At 37.2% G+C, this 13,547-nt stretch overlaps 2 long non-coding RNA genes across 2 annotated transcripts in view; one reads left to right on the forward strand and one right to left on the reverse strand.

Moving 5' to 3' along the window:
- Positions 1–13,547, reverse strand: part of LOC115348102 — a 262,022-nt gene that overhangs the window by 100,320 nt on the left and 148,155 nt on the right. The gene's annotated exons all lie outside the window — the stretch shown is intronic.
- Positions 5,426–13,547, forward strand: part of LOC115348101 — a 29,877-nt gene continuing 21,755 nt past the window's right edge. The window contains exons 1-5 of the long non-coding RNA XR_003925740.1: positions 5,426–5,509; positions 5,586–5,733; positions 7,055–7,107; positions 10,636–10,716; positions 11,137–11,200. This is a non-coding gene — a long non-coding RNA (uncharacterized LOC115348101). The remainder of the gene's footprint in view (positions 5,510–5,585; positions 5,734–7,054; positions 7,108–10,635; positions 10,717–11,136; positions 11,201–13,547) is intronic.

The following is a 13,547-nucleotide window of genomic DNA, read 5'->3' on the forward strand; positions in this document are numbered from 1 at the left end:
TCCTTGTATTACTTCAACACTTTGCAAAAAAGTAATGGATTAATCTGCAATGTACCCCTATGAAATGATACTGAATTATTATCCCTAATTTACAGAAGAATTAAGAGAGAAAATCATCTTAGGACTGAAAGGTAAGTAACCTTATTTGGATGGAGCCTCTAAAAATCAGGTCTTAGGTTTGGTAAACAAAACTAAAGTACATGCCATTAGAAATCCCTCCTGTTGTCTAGTCCAAGTGACTTAATTTGCAGAATGCAGATGCTCTACTGAATGGACAAAACCAAAAATCAGCTGAGTAGGGCAACCTCTCAGATCACCCTCTGAGATCATCCTCCTTCTTTTGTCTTCTCTTTGACCTACTATAAAACTTAGAGTATCTGCAACAAATAGGGCTTAGACTATATCAGACACCTTCTAGTACACTACCTTGATTCATCCATTTAAGCAGGTCCACCCTGTTGAATGAAAAAGCATAAACCCCCTCAAAAATAGTATGCAAATGTGCCATATAATAATATACCATCTTGCATACACTCGGAAGAGGAAATTTAATAAATATGTATCGAAGTATACTGTGATCAACAAATATAAATCAACTGCTCTTGTCAACAATACACAAGCACATGATCCTATACAATAAAAGTCAATACATATTTTGATACTGAATTCAACAGGAGCAGAACTAAATGCCACGTACCTGTTCAATGGAGATGGGCTGCTAAACCAAAGGTTTAATTCCAGCATTCTTCTAAATTTAGTGGGCAAATGAAATATTAGTATCTATCTCTGCATGTTTACAGACATAGGATCTCATGCTTACATTGTAATTCCTTCTAGAAACATAATTATTTAAGTTGCAGTTCAAAAAAGATTCTATGACTGCCTTCTTCACTGAGATAACTCGAGTTGAACTTAAATAAAACAGTGACAGAACCATGGGGAGCCAAATTTGTAAATATTAATAGAGAAGTCTTTCTTGGGAGCTGGCTTGCTGGTGAGAACAAAGATCACAATTTTTTATTTTAAAAAAACATTAAAAGGAAAGTTTTGGCATAGATGTCACGTTAGGACAAACATAGATCTTCCTTAATGACAGCTAGTCTTCTGGTTTTGTGAGATTTCATGCAATTAACTGGTACCACGGACAGAGTGAATAAACCCCATTATTTCCATAGGCATCAATGTCAATCCTAAATGACAGATTGTGTTGCTTCTTCAGCACATAACAATATAATCTAATACAGATTAAAAGCACGATATAAATTTTGATGTCCCTAGATCATGCCAGTGAAATGTGTAAAACCATGGCTTTAAGGCCTAAACATAAATATATTCAAAACTTTCTGTCACACTTCCCCTAGGGAGTTCTATTAATATGCTCAGTGTTTTGTAAGACATGAAAATGAATTTATTACATTTAAAAAACCCACAGTCCTTCCAAACCTAGCATATTTGGTTTTTACTTAAGTCTGTTTATTGGCTATGGTTATCCAGATGGTTTTGTATTTAACTATAAAGATTAGAAAAGAAAATCTCTAGATACACATAGCTTTTCTTCCTTATTTTTTCCCCTTGTTGTACCCTCCCCCTTTTTCTGCCACTGAAAGCTATTTTTCCAAATATGAAGTTCTTAAGCACAAAATGGACATAGCCTGACACATTCTCCTGCCGTGTTTTCAGATTTTGAACTCCTGTAGTACAAAGCAACCTTTTGACAAGTGGGTCTCTCACCTCTGCTCTCTCATATACATTTTCTATTAGCTAGCTAATGTATAATTAAAAAAAACTCTCAATAGAACTGATTACCCAGCTGTCACTGTCTTTGTCCATTATTTCAGGAATGGATTAATGGCATTTAATATTTTAAAATGTGAGATAAACTTCCTGACAACCCTTTGATTTTGAAAGCATCTTATCTGTTATCAGCATACAACTTCTGTTCTCCAAGACAAATTCTAGCAAATAAATGTCTGCCAGTGATGGCAAAACAGCAGTCTCACAGAACATTTCACCTGATAACAGATGTCCAGTTAGACTCTGAGTAATGCTATTTGATTTCTACGACTCAGCATTCAGATTTAAAAGCTTCTGACTTTTCTTTGGTTTTGCAAATGAAGGTCTCTTCTTATGGAAGAAGACCCCCTTTGTATTTCAAACAGCCCTCTACTTCTATCCCCTATTCCAGTGCTATTACAGGAAAGAAAAGGACACTCAAGTGTCATTTGGCCTCAATTAAAAATTAATTTCAAGCCATATACAGTTTCTCATCTACTATCATTATACTCTTCTCATGTTAATTACTTTCCAAGGAAATAATAATACTGAATCCAGTAAAACTTCTTTCTACTTCAACTTAGCTTCCTGTCAAGAAAGTTCATCTTATAGCCCCTATCCCCAATCAATGTAATAAATTACAGCATGCACTGAAGTTCATTGCTTTGCATAAAACTGGCACTTTTCAATTGGAAACATGATTTAAACCCCACAGTTTTCAAAACAAGTATATGTTACTGGCTCATGCATTTTTATTAGAGAGAAATGTCTGGTTTGGAGAAAAAGATATTTACCTAAATAGATTTTAAAAATCATATTTTTTAAAATTAACTAAATAGTTGCAAAAAATACTTTCTGTGGAATAACTAGACCGCAGATACATAACTGCTATTCATGCTGACTAGCACTTACTCCAATAGTTACAATGAAATACTTTGCTTTATGGTAAAGTCTTCAATAATTTTATTATGCAGTTTGAGTAAATATTACTCATTTGGAATAATGACTGAAAAGCTTGTGAATTAATGCAATTTCACAAACCGAAATGATACACCAGAGGTGTCTGAAGAATTCTTGGGAAAACAGTTACATATTTGTTAAACTTCTGCCTCGTTTTACCAGTTTAATGTTTCAAGTAAACCACACCTGTTCACCACACCTATAGATGTTGTTGATCCAAGAAGCAAACAGCTCTATGTCAGGTTGCCTTCAACCCTCAAAATTACATCAAAATTTTCTTCCTGAAACAGGCCAGCCACTGTAACCAAACCATTTGGTTATCTTAACATCATAATTTTATTAAGGAGAAAAGAAGATTGCTATTGCTAGATACAATGCTAAAATTAAATCTTCTTCTAGCAGTAGTTTTAAATAAGCAAGGAAAGATCATATCAATAAAAAAATAAGTCTCGGCACTGGATAGACAAATAGGTGAGAGAAACAGAAGGCCACCTTTTCAAGGACTGATTAGCATAGCTGCACTGTTAATGAACGTGAAGGTTTTGTATGCATGCCAAATAAAGGCTATTATCGTAGGCACTTGAAGTACTCAGAATTCATTGGAATATCAACTTGAAGTTAATGTGTGCAGCCAACAGGTAAGTTTTGCTTATGAAAACATACTGTTCTTTGACTCATGTCCTCAACAGATATACTTTGGGTGTAAGCTTCTGGATGACTTTGAGCTTAGTGTCCGTTAGGAGATTGGTCACAAGCCACATAAAACCTGACAGCTTCCAGCTACAGCAAAAAAAAATCATACAGCAGAAGGCAGCTCAGGTGGCAGATGAAGGCTATTCAGCTCTTCATCAGATTCATTATTCCTAGTGAAATTGCTTTGTTATGGGTATGATACATTCCAGTGACATTTCCTACTTAACTTGAAATGTATCTGTGAGAAGAAAGGACCTATTCTGTTCTTCAGATGCCACAAGTCAGAACGTAGACAAACTAAAGCTGTCTTGCAACATGGACCTTTTAAGACCTCCACTTCGATGGATTAGCCTAAATTTCAAAACAGAAGCAATGAATGTCATCATCCCTAATGAAGACACCATTATGTGTGTCACTCATATTTATCTAAGGGAAAAATATTGCTGACTCTAGGTGGTGGTCAGGAAGATCAAGAGAGTTCTTTGTTCCTGAAGGTATCAAGTCTAGGCAAGGAATATTCAGTGACTGGACAAAGAACAGCAAGGAACCTTATGAAATAAAAAAAAAATACAAATGCAAAGTCTGGCAGCTGGGAAGGGAAAACCCCTTGCAATGAAAAACACAGGCTGGGGGTTGCCTGGCTGGGGAGCAGCTCTGCTGAAAAGAACCTGGGGGTCCTGGCAGATGGGAAGCTGGCCATGAGCCTGCAGTGTGCCCTGGCAGCAAAGGTGGCCAAGAATATCCTGGGCCATATGAACCACAGCAGAGCCAGGAGACTGAAGGAAGTGATTATCCCCCTGGGCTTGGCTCACATTAGACCACATCTAGACAACGTGTCCAGTTTTGGGTACCTCAATACAGGAAAGGCTTGATCAACTGAAGCAAGTTCAGCAGAGGGCCATCAGGTCATGGAGCACTTGCCCTGTGAGCAGACATAGAGGGAAGTAAGTTCGTTCTGCCTGGAGAAGAGGTGGCTTCAGGGGCACCTAAGAGCAGCCCCTCCAATACAAGGTCCCGAAGAAGGGGGAGCCAGGCTCTGCACAGTGGCACATGGTGGGAGGGTGAGAGACAACAGCAGTAAGCTGGAAGAAGAGAGGTTCAGCCTGGCTACAAGGAAAACATTTACCCCCAGGAGGACAGCCCAGCAGCGGATCAGGTTGCCCAGAGAGGTGGTGCAGTCTCCCTTCTGGGAGGTTTCCAAGACAGGACTGGATATTGCCCTGAGCAACTGGGCTGACCTCACAGCTGACCCTGCTTTGAGCAGGAGGTTGGACTGGAGCCCTCTTGAGGTCCTTTCCAACCTGAGGTACCCTATGATCCTATATATACACTTAGACTTGCCAGCATGCAGCTCCAGAATACACACTATACACAGAAGGCACGACAACCAACTGGAGCGAGCAGAAGTCAGATTCAAACATAACTAGAAAGCAAGTAAGAAAGGGACCCTATGTCAAAACTACTTATCTCACTATTCAGTTCAGTCAAAAGTATTCAGCTGCCCATTGCAGTCTGTCTCTAGTGCTGTTCCCTACACATCTGTATTGCAGTGTTTCGTTTACTTGTTTTAACAAAAGCCTAAATCTAATAATGGTTTTGGAACTGATCACTCAACACAGTTCGCAAAAAAAGTTCCAGCATGCATGCATCACTCAGAAGCACCTTGATACACAGGTGTTTCACAACCTCTCTTCTTATATTTGACAGAAATTATTAGTAAAACTTCCAAAGTCTTACAGTCTCAGTCTCTAAGATAGCTAGAACCACTATCCCAGTTGCACATCAAGCTCAATGCTGAGGACATACCTAAGCTCTCAATCATAAGCCATACTGGTAGTTCCATGGAAATTACCAGGATATTCACAGAGCTTACATTACAGCACATGTCACTATCTTCAGAGGACGAATGGAAAGTGCGTCTGACCTTTGCCACAGGAAAGCATTTGGTCATAGCTCTCCCCCTACTTTCACATGCCTTTAAAAGGACTGGCCATAACCTACTAAGTTCAAGTAAGAAGCATATTAAAAATATGGCAAATGGCTCCTAGATAAGGAGGATGCAAATTCCAACTTCAATTTGCAGGTGAGTTGCTCAGCTATGCAATTCTTTCTAAAGCTTTATTTCTACAGTAAGTCAACTGATGTCTGTATTTGTGTAGTGCTAAACCAGCACTAGAGGCGGAATGGGGCTTCCCTGCATCCTCTGTTCAGTCCAGCCTTTTTGGTGCATTTGAAGCCCTCGCAGCATCTGCACTGCTCAGTTGTCTCACAGTCCTGTTTGAGTCACAGCACTGCACACCACCAGTGGTAAGAACACTGCAGTTATTTTTTATTGTAGTTACTTCTTGTAGTTCCAATACCATAGCTAGGATGTAGTTCCAATGACTGCACTTTCCCCAAAATATGGAAGTTTTTAACAGCATCTTTTACTAACAGCTCCATGACTAAGTTATACAACAAAAAAAAAAAAAAAGCAAGCATTAATTATTGTTAATGAAAACAAGACGCTGCTTCTGTTCTCCGATTTAAACACTCCCAGAGCGTGCATGTGTTATCACATCAATGTTAATGACAAGGTACTGCATCTCTGTAGACGACAGCTAATTGCTTTTGACAGAATAAACTCTATGCTGATTATTCGGTATCTTGGCAACTTAAAAAAATACAACCCTATTTGATATCACACTCATCAAAGCATGCAGGTTATAATACATGATCTCTAAAAGAAAAGATGCTTTTTGTCATATTAAGAAATATTAAGAGAAACCTATTTGTCAGTATAGTTCAATAGACTATTTTGCTTAAGTCTGATAATCCCTGTTATATATCAAAACCTGGTTTAGTGGTGCAAGAAAAAAACCCCCAACACACCCTGAATAACAGTCTGCTTCTATAATTTGCCTCAAACTGCACTGCTTTGACAAGAAATTTGTAACCAACTAGTAAAATGCAAATTTTCAGAAGCTTGATCTCCTGAGCGTATACAGCATATTATGTAAATAATTAAATATGTAAATATTATATAAATAAAGGTCTACATTTGAGGGACAGGAACAATGAGCTTACATAACAAGTATGCTTTGATAAACCTATATAATACATTATTTTATATGGTCTGGGTTTTTAAAAATCTATTAAAGATACCAATATATTGCTAAGTGCAAATTCTACTTTATTTAGTATCCTAATTAGAATAATGATATACAATTTTTTAGTATATTTAGTTTAATGTCATGTACAAAACTTGTCTATAAATAGACCCACATTTATGTGTTTGTTAATTTATTGCACTGATTTGTAATTTCCAGTGAACTTACACCAGTCTACATGTTGCTCATGAATTTAGCTGCTATTAAAAGCACTGGAAAATTGTGACACTAAAATGAGAATCTAGTATTATTTCTTCTAGTTACTATTAAGTATATATTAAATATATAAACTTAAAAACTCATTATTTGGATATGTCTAGTTAACTGTTGCAATTCTGCAGAGTAGTATGAGCTACTGAGGCACTGGTTATATCAGGAAAATGAAGTTAAAATAAATTATCCACGTGGGATGTTTTTTCTGAAAATCTGGAAGATTTTCTTTTGTTCTTTTGGCTAAATTTTTCTTTGTTCCTTCCCAGCTGATGGAGAGAAAGACTGATCTCTGGTGGTAAAGTTTCTTGCCTGCTTACAGGTTAGGTCTTAACACCTATTGTTTTCTATTGACACACAGTGCGTTTCAACATGTGCGGTCCTGTCTTGCTTTGAACCCGATCATGTCTTTTTGAATCCAGCTGCTAAATGACACACCTCTGGCCAGACAGTTGCAACAGTAACTCAATGTTGTGATAACGAATTAAAACTGCTTTGTGTGTGTAAATATACATCTATTCTCATAGAGAGCTGATGGTGATTAATAGGAAACAAGGATATATCATATACAGTAATTCTGTTCCACAAAAACATCATCTCTTTCAGTGCACAGGTAAAATTATAACTTCAAACGCTCCTCCTTCTCCCAATCAGTTCACTGATGGTCAAACTCAAGATACACAGCTCAAGCACCACTAAGTTTAGCCCTAAACAAATAAAACTTGCTGTTGGTGAGCATTCACAGAACTTGAAAACCAATAATTTCCCACAAAAATTCCATTTCACCACATTTGCAGGTTCTGAAATAAATGCAATATTCCCATAGAACGTAGTTCACACCTTGCCCAGGCCTACTTTTGGGTCCCTGCAATGATGCACTGGGACAGAGGAAAGGACCATTCAAAAGAGAATTCAGTCGGAGAGTGTCACAGTGCTGCGTTCTCCCCTGACAATCACAATCTCCATTACTCTGTCAAGTGTTGTGTCTTGCAGGCATACACAACTACTGCATCATCTCTGCACTTGATGTGAAAGCAGCTCCTTGTAAGAAGACTATAGTGATGTTTTTTACAAGCAAACACCAGAATGCATTAAGCGGCAAAGAAATCTACTCATTTAATTCCCATACCCCTTATCCATTTCACAAGACTAACATTCATTCAGCACTCCCCCCTGTACACGATCTCTGCAAGCTCAACGTGAGAAAATCACAATTCTTCCAGAATCTAAGAATTTGGTGGCAACTAAGAGCTGTTACACTGTGCTTTGTTAATTTTTTTTTGTTTTTCTTAGCAGAAAGGAGATTGCCCTTTTTCTGTTATTTTCTAACTATAAATAAATGGTTCACGAGATTTATGGTAATACTTTTTATAAAAAAAATACAAATTGCATAGTATTGGTAATTACAGAAGGCTTTACCTTACAAAAGTTTTAGTATTTTGCTGGTCACCCATGGTATAAATGGTCCATAAAAGGATATTTCTGTGCATTTAACTTGAAAAGGCTTTTTTTTTCAACATGAAGTGTCCTTCATTTACTAGTATTATGTCCTATACCTCCCTTCATTTTGCTTTCCTCCTCCCTTAAAAAAGAATAGATAAATTAAGAGACGTTTGCTGTTCACATGAAGATGGATTCCTGCTTAAATTTGGTGTTTGTTTCATGACTCTTTCTTTGAGACAACTGAGTTCTTTATTTTGCAAGTCTTGTGCCTCTTTCTTGGAGAAACTTTGCTCAAATTTAAAACAGGCAAACAAACAGGGAATCAGTTTCAGATGGATTCCAGTAGGGCAAGTGAGACTATTTTATCATTTTGGAGAAAAATCATAATCATGCTCATAGTTAAGAGTCATCCATAAGACCTCCATGAAGGGACACAAGAAGGAAAATTTACCCATATCCATATACTGATGCCCTTAATTCCAGCTTCTCTTACAGCTTCTGGTGGAAGTTATGCTGCACATACACAGGCTGCAGATTACGAGCGCAATTCATTTCTGGTAACTAACGCAGATGCCTAGTCGATAGCAAGTAGACACAGTGTGCTTAGGGGCCCTCTATAGTCAACAATCACAGACATCTGCAGGGAGAGATTCATCTCTCCTGCTTGAACTATCTGTATGCATTTAAAGATGTACTGAATTATCCAACAGAAATGTCCATTTCTCCTACTAACTGTAAGGAAATCCTAATCAACTACCTGAACTTGGACTGTAACTTTCACAGGGTTAATGTTAAGATATTATGCCACAGATAAGACCACAGCGAGACAGTAAAAGGCATTTGTTTTTTGTTGTGTCCCCTCCTCAATGGCAGAAATAAGCCTAGAAACAAAGAAAACACATGGCACATAAGGAAGAGGAGGACACAGCTGAGAAGGAAGCTTTCCAGATTGGTTTGGACCGTGCTATTTTCAAAAATACCATAACACACAAGTTCAAATATATTAAACCTGTGGCATAGAAGAAAATACATGGCTGGAAAGGTAACAGGGCAATACTTGTAAAAAAGCAAAAAATGAAGGGCGTGTCAAAGCCAGGAAATGTATTGTGCAGAGCAGGAAGGAAAAACCGCCTTTAGGCCAGTTTGTTTAGAGCAGAGAGAATAAAAACAAACCCAGAAGAGATCAAAGAGAAAAAAATTAAGTCTTGGTGAGACAAAACACACTCAAAGATCTAGAAGAGAAAAGGTATAACAGAGTCAGGCAGCTATTTGGTAAGATCTTACACTTTATATGGATCAAAGGACGGACTTCAGAAGAGAGCGCTTCTGAGCAAGATGACGGATTACAGAGCAGATCAGAATAAGTGATAGTGAATGGAGAATAGAGTTATACGAGATAGAAAGTGAAAAGGAATAGCTCAAAATGAGGGCTCAAACAAGCAGAGGCAATTCTTCTGGTTGCAGCAGGAGGATAGTGCAATGAGCTGGAAAGCTCTTGCCAGTGCCAATCTTGCTAGATGTTGTCAATTTAATCTTAAGAAAACGAGACAATTGTGAGCTCTTTGGGCAAGCATTCTTAATAAGCAAGACAGTTCCCGCACTCAAAGAACTGTTTTGCTATACTTATAAAAATGTGAACTAGGATAACAATGTCTTCAATATAAACATTTGGGTTCTTCAGATTCAAAGGCAGCCTTGCGTTCCTGAAAGCATGCCTCATTCTTCTCAGCTGTATTTGTTGATCTAACACAAGATACTATCTCCCCATACGAACTTTAAATTATAAGGATAACTTGCAAATTTTAAGCATTAAAAAATGCAAATCAAAACCAGAAAACCATACTCTGCAATGCATTTTCAGTTTGAATAATCAAAGTCATCAAAGGGCTAGCAGATAAATTCAATTTTTTAAGTTACCTCCTACTACAACTAAGTATTTGTTGGTAAGAGCTGGACTATGCTAGTACAATGGTAACTTGCAAAGTAATGCTCCACATGTAATTCCTGATTACCTCTTGCCATGTTTTAATTTCTAAATTATGGTTAAAACCTTGATATTTTTTATAGTTCTGATTTGTGGCCTAAATCTTACATTCTTTCTACTAGCTTATGTTCCAAAACACTACTACACCAAACCAACCCTCTTCAGAGTTGGTCCAGGTCTTACTTTTTACAGCTATTACTTAATAAGCAATTATTTATTATGCCATCAACTACAACTGTTATCTTCCTATTAGCCCTTTTTGACAATGCTTAAACAAGCACTAAAGTCTCCATCATCAGGATTCAGTTTTAATGAAGATGCCTTTCTAGTAATATTCTTTTTACATAACGTGGTATAGCAATTTATAAGGTTACAGCCCTGAACAGAATGATTACATATTACGTACTTCTTTCTTCTCTCCAGACTTTTGCAGCCTTCTGCATTAGCAGAAAAGGAATGGATTAAAAAAAAAACAACTAACAAAAGAAGACATCAGACTGCAAGGTATACATACATTTTTGCATTAGATACCATTGATTTCTCTCCAGTGTACCTGCATTCTTTAACAGCGTGAGTTGGTACCTTGTGGCCTTATATGTGGTCAATGCTACATTTTAAAGATCCTGTAGGTACACACAGTAGGAGACAGCCCTGCCCCAAGCACTTTACAACCTAAATCGGAAATGAAGGTTAAGAAATAAGTAAATTCTCCAATGACATGGACCACATCAATGCCAAAACAAAGCATAAACAAGGCCAATTAATATTCTACTACCATTACTGTAACATCTATTCATACGGTTTCACTAAAGAAGTGCGGATTTGACTTCCCCTGAAGTCACTGGCAAGTCCACCACCCTGCAATATATTTCATGCCTAACTGTCTTTATCATTTTGTCTTGTGTTATCTCTGTCTGATTACAGACTTTTCCCTGTTGAGTCATCATTAAATGAAAAGATCAAAATACCCCTGTTGTGACAAACTAAGGTAATCCCTCTACTGTAAATGTGATTTCTTTTTCTTTTTCTTCCAAATCATATCTTTCTTGATCTTTTGTTATTTCTTGGTGATTCCATGTTAAAAGTATCTTAATTACAGTTTAATGGAAGAGGCAGCTCTACCCATAACTCATATGGCCAAGGCCATAAGGAAAGGGTCCCCTTGTCCATCACAACCTCTTTACAGCTACGTTTCCAAATGGTAAGCATGACTATACAACAAAATTAATTGTTCTCGTAACACACCTCATCTACATGATTTGCAAGGACCGGTGAGATAAGTTCCTTAAAACTTTGTTATAGAAAAAAATAAACTAAATTGTTACGAGTAGAAATCTTGTCCCATCCCTCTGGCAAACCTATCAATGTCTCTCTTGTATATTTTCCTTTGTTCAACTCAAGTATCAAGACCTAGATGTACTACAGCAGAAAATGTACTTGCACAATTCCTGGAAAATATATTTGATCTGAATGTCATCTGGCAGGAGTGCTGCCGTCTTTGTCAGCTGTTCAAGAACTCTCTGTTGTCACTGAGAGACTCCTTGATCCTCTTGTATCCAAGTCCAGCATTCTGAAAAAACTTTCTTAATTTCCATCGCCAACAGCTACTATCAGTAAGGGCAGTTACTTCTGATTTATCAGTCCTTTTTTTCTCAGCAGTTTTATCTAACATCATCTGTTATCCCAGGAGCTTACATAGGTCTGAGAGATCTGAAGAGAAAAAAATTACCCTACCTATTTTTCATTACTTCAGAAGAACTGAGAACTTCCAGATTCTTTTTCAGGTAACTAAACAAATCTTACCTTTCTACAGCCTAGACAACATTGAAGTAAAATTGTATATAGCATTGCATACAGCTATCTTTTTAAAAATAATTAGAAAGGCACTGACAGTAAAAGAATAATGTTGTTTCTTTAGAACAATAACAACATCAGTCTATCATAAAAGTCTCATGTCACCTGCATTAAGAGTTGTAAGAAGAGTACTAAATGAAATACATGGTATTCAGTCTGGAAGCATGAGAAGGCATGCTATCATTCAGACAACTTTACAGGAAGAACAGCCACTACATCAAACAGAGCAATTGTTTATGCGTGTGAAAAGTTTTATGTGACTAGTTAACAACACTGAAGCTAAAATTACGTATGTCTTTGCAGTATTAGACCAAAAAGGAGTAATATGAAAGTGCAATCCAGAATATGGAATACCAGAGCAAATGTACAACATGAAACTAACAGCCATAGCTTGCAGCAAGTTAAAAATAGAAGCATCTGTCAAAAGCCATATAAAGTAAGATTCAGATGGCAACAGAGGAAATAAATCAACACAATGCTAAAAAGGGAATTAAGCAAAGAAGCCACTGAAAGATCTCTGCAAGAGACCATTTAGAAAGCAGGAGTCAGATGAAAAGTTGTTGGAAGTAGACATCACTGTAATAGAAGCAGAAACACCCAACTTCTTTCTCCTTTGAACTGCAATTTATAGAGCTCTCTGTAACTGGCCTTATTTTAACTTAGTGGTAATTGAAAAGCTGATGATTAACCTAAGGAGAGCACAAAAATCTTTGTCTCAAAAAAAGTTCTCATCTCTATTCCTTACAGCATGTTTAGTCCTCAGCAGCACAGAGTATGTGCAAAAGGTCAGATGAAGATGGTAGCAGCACAGGGAAAAACTGGAAAAACAGCTGTCCAAAGAAATACTTGGTTATGGGATGCTCTTAAAGAGGAGGAGGTTGAAAACTTAATGAAGAGATGCAATGATAAACAGGTTACACAGAACAAACACAATAGAAATGTTCATTGCTAGGCTGCAGAAGAGGAGTACTGTACATTAAATGTTCTGCAATCCGGAGAAAGACAGAAACAAAGGCTGTAAGGGACAATTTCTCTAATGCCAAGTGTAGGGAACTATCGTAATTGAGGCTAATATTTTGGCTAAAAATTCAGAGTGGTGATTACAAATGCAATCCTTTTGAAAAGTCAGTTCTGAAGAGAGGAAGAGTGAGTGCTACTAAGGTTATTTAATGGAACTGGTTAGGGTCGGTTTGACACAGTGACCCAGCACAACAGTTTCCATAACAATTCTGGTGATATCAGAGAATGTTCTCTGAGAAAACTACCATTAATTCACAGTCCAAAGAAAGAGAAAATAGAAGTCCCCTTTCTGTTATATCCCCATATTTGCATTTTTGTAGCAGCACCATACTGCGTGCTTATGTTCAATTTAGAACTCCCAAGATCCTGCTTCTCTAATACTGTTTCTTAGTCAGCATTCCCACATTTTATGTTTTTCATTGTTGGTTTTTACACTGAGTGAGAACCTCTTTGTATTCATC

The sequence above is a fragment of the Aquila chrysaetos genome, chromosome 11, assembly GCF_900496995.4.
Source record: "Aquila chrysaetos chrysaetos chromosome 11, bAquChr1.4, whole genome shotgun sequence".
Classification (NCBI taxonomy): Eukaryota; Metazoa; Chordata; class Aves; order Accipitriformes; family Accipitridae; genus Aquila; species Aquila chrysaetos.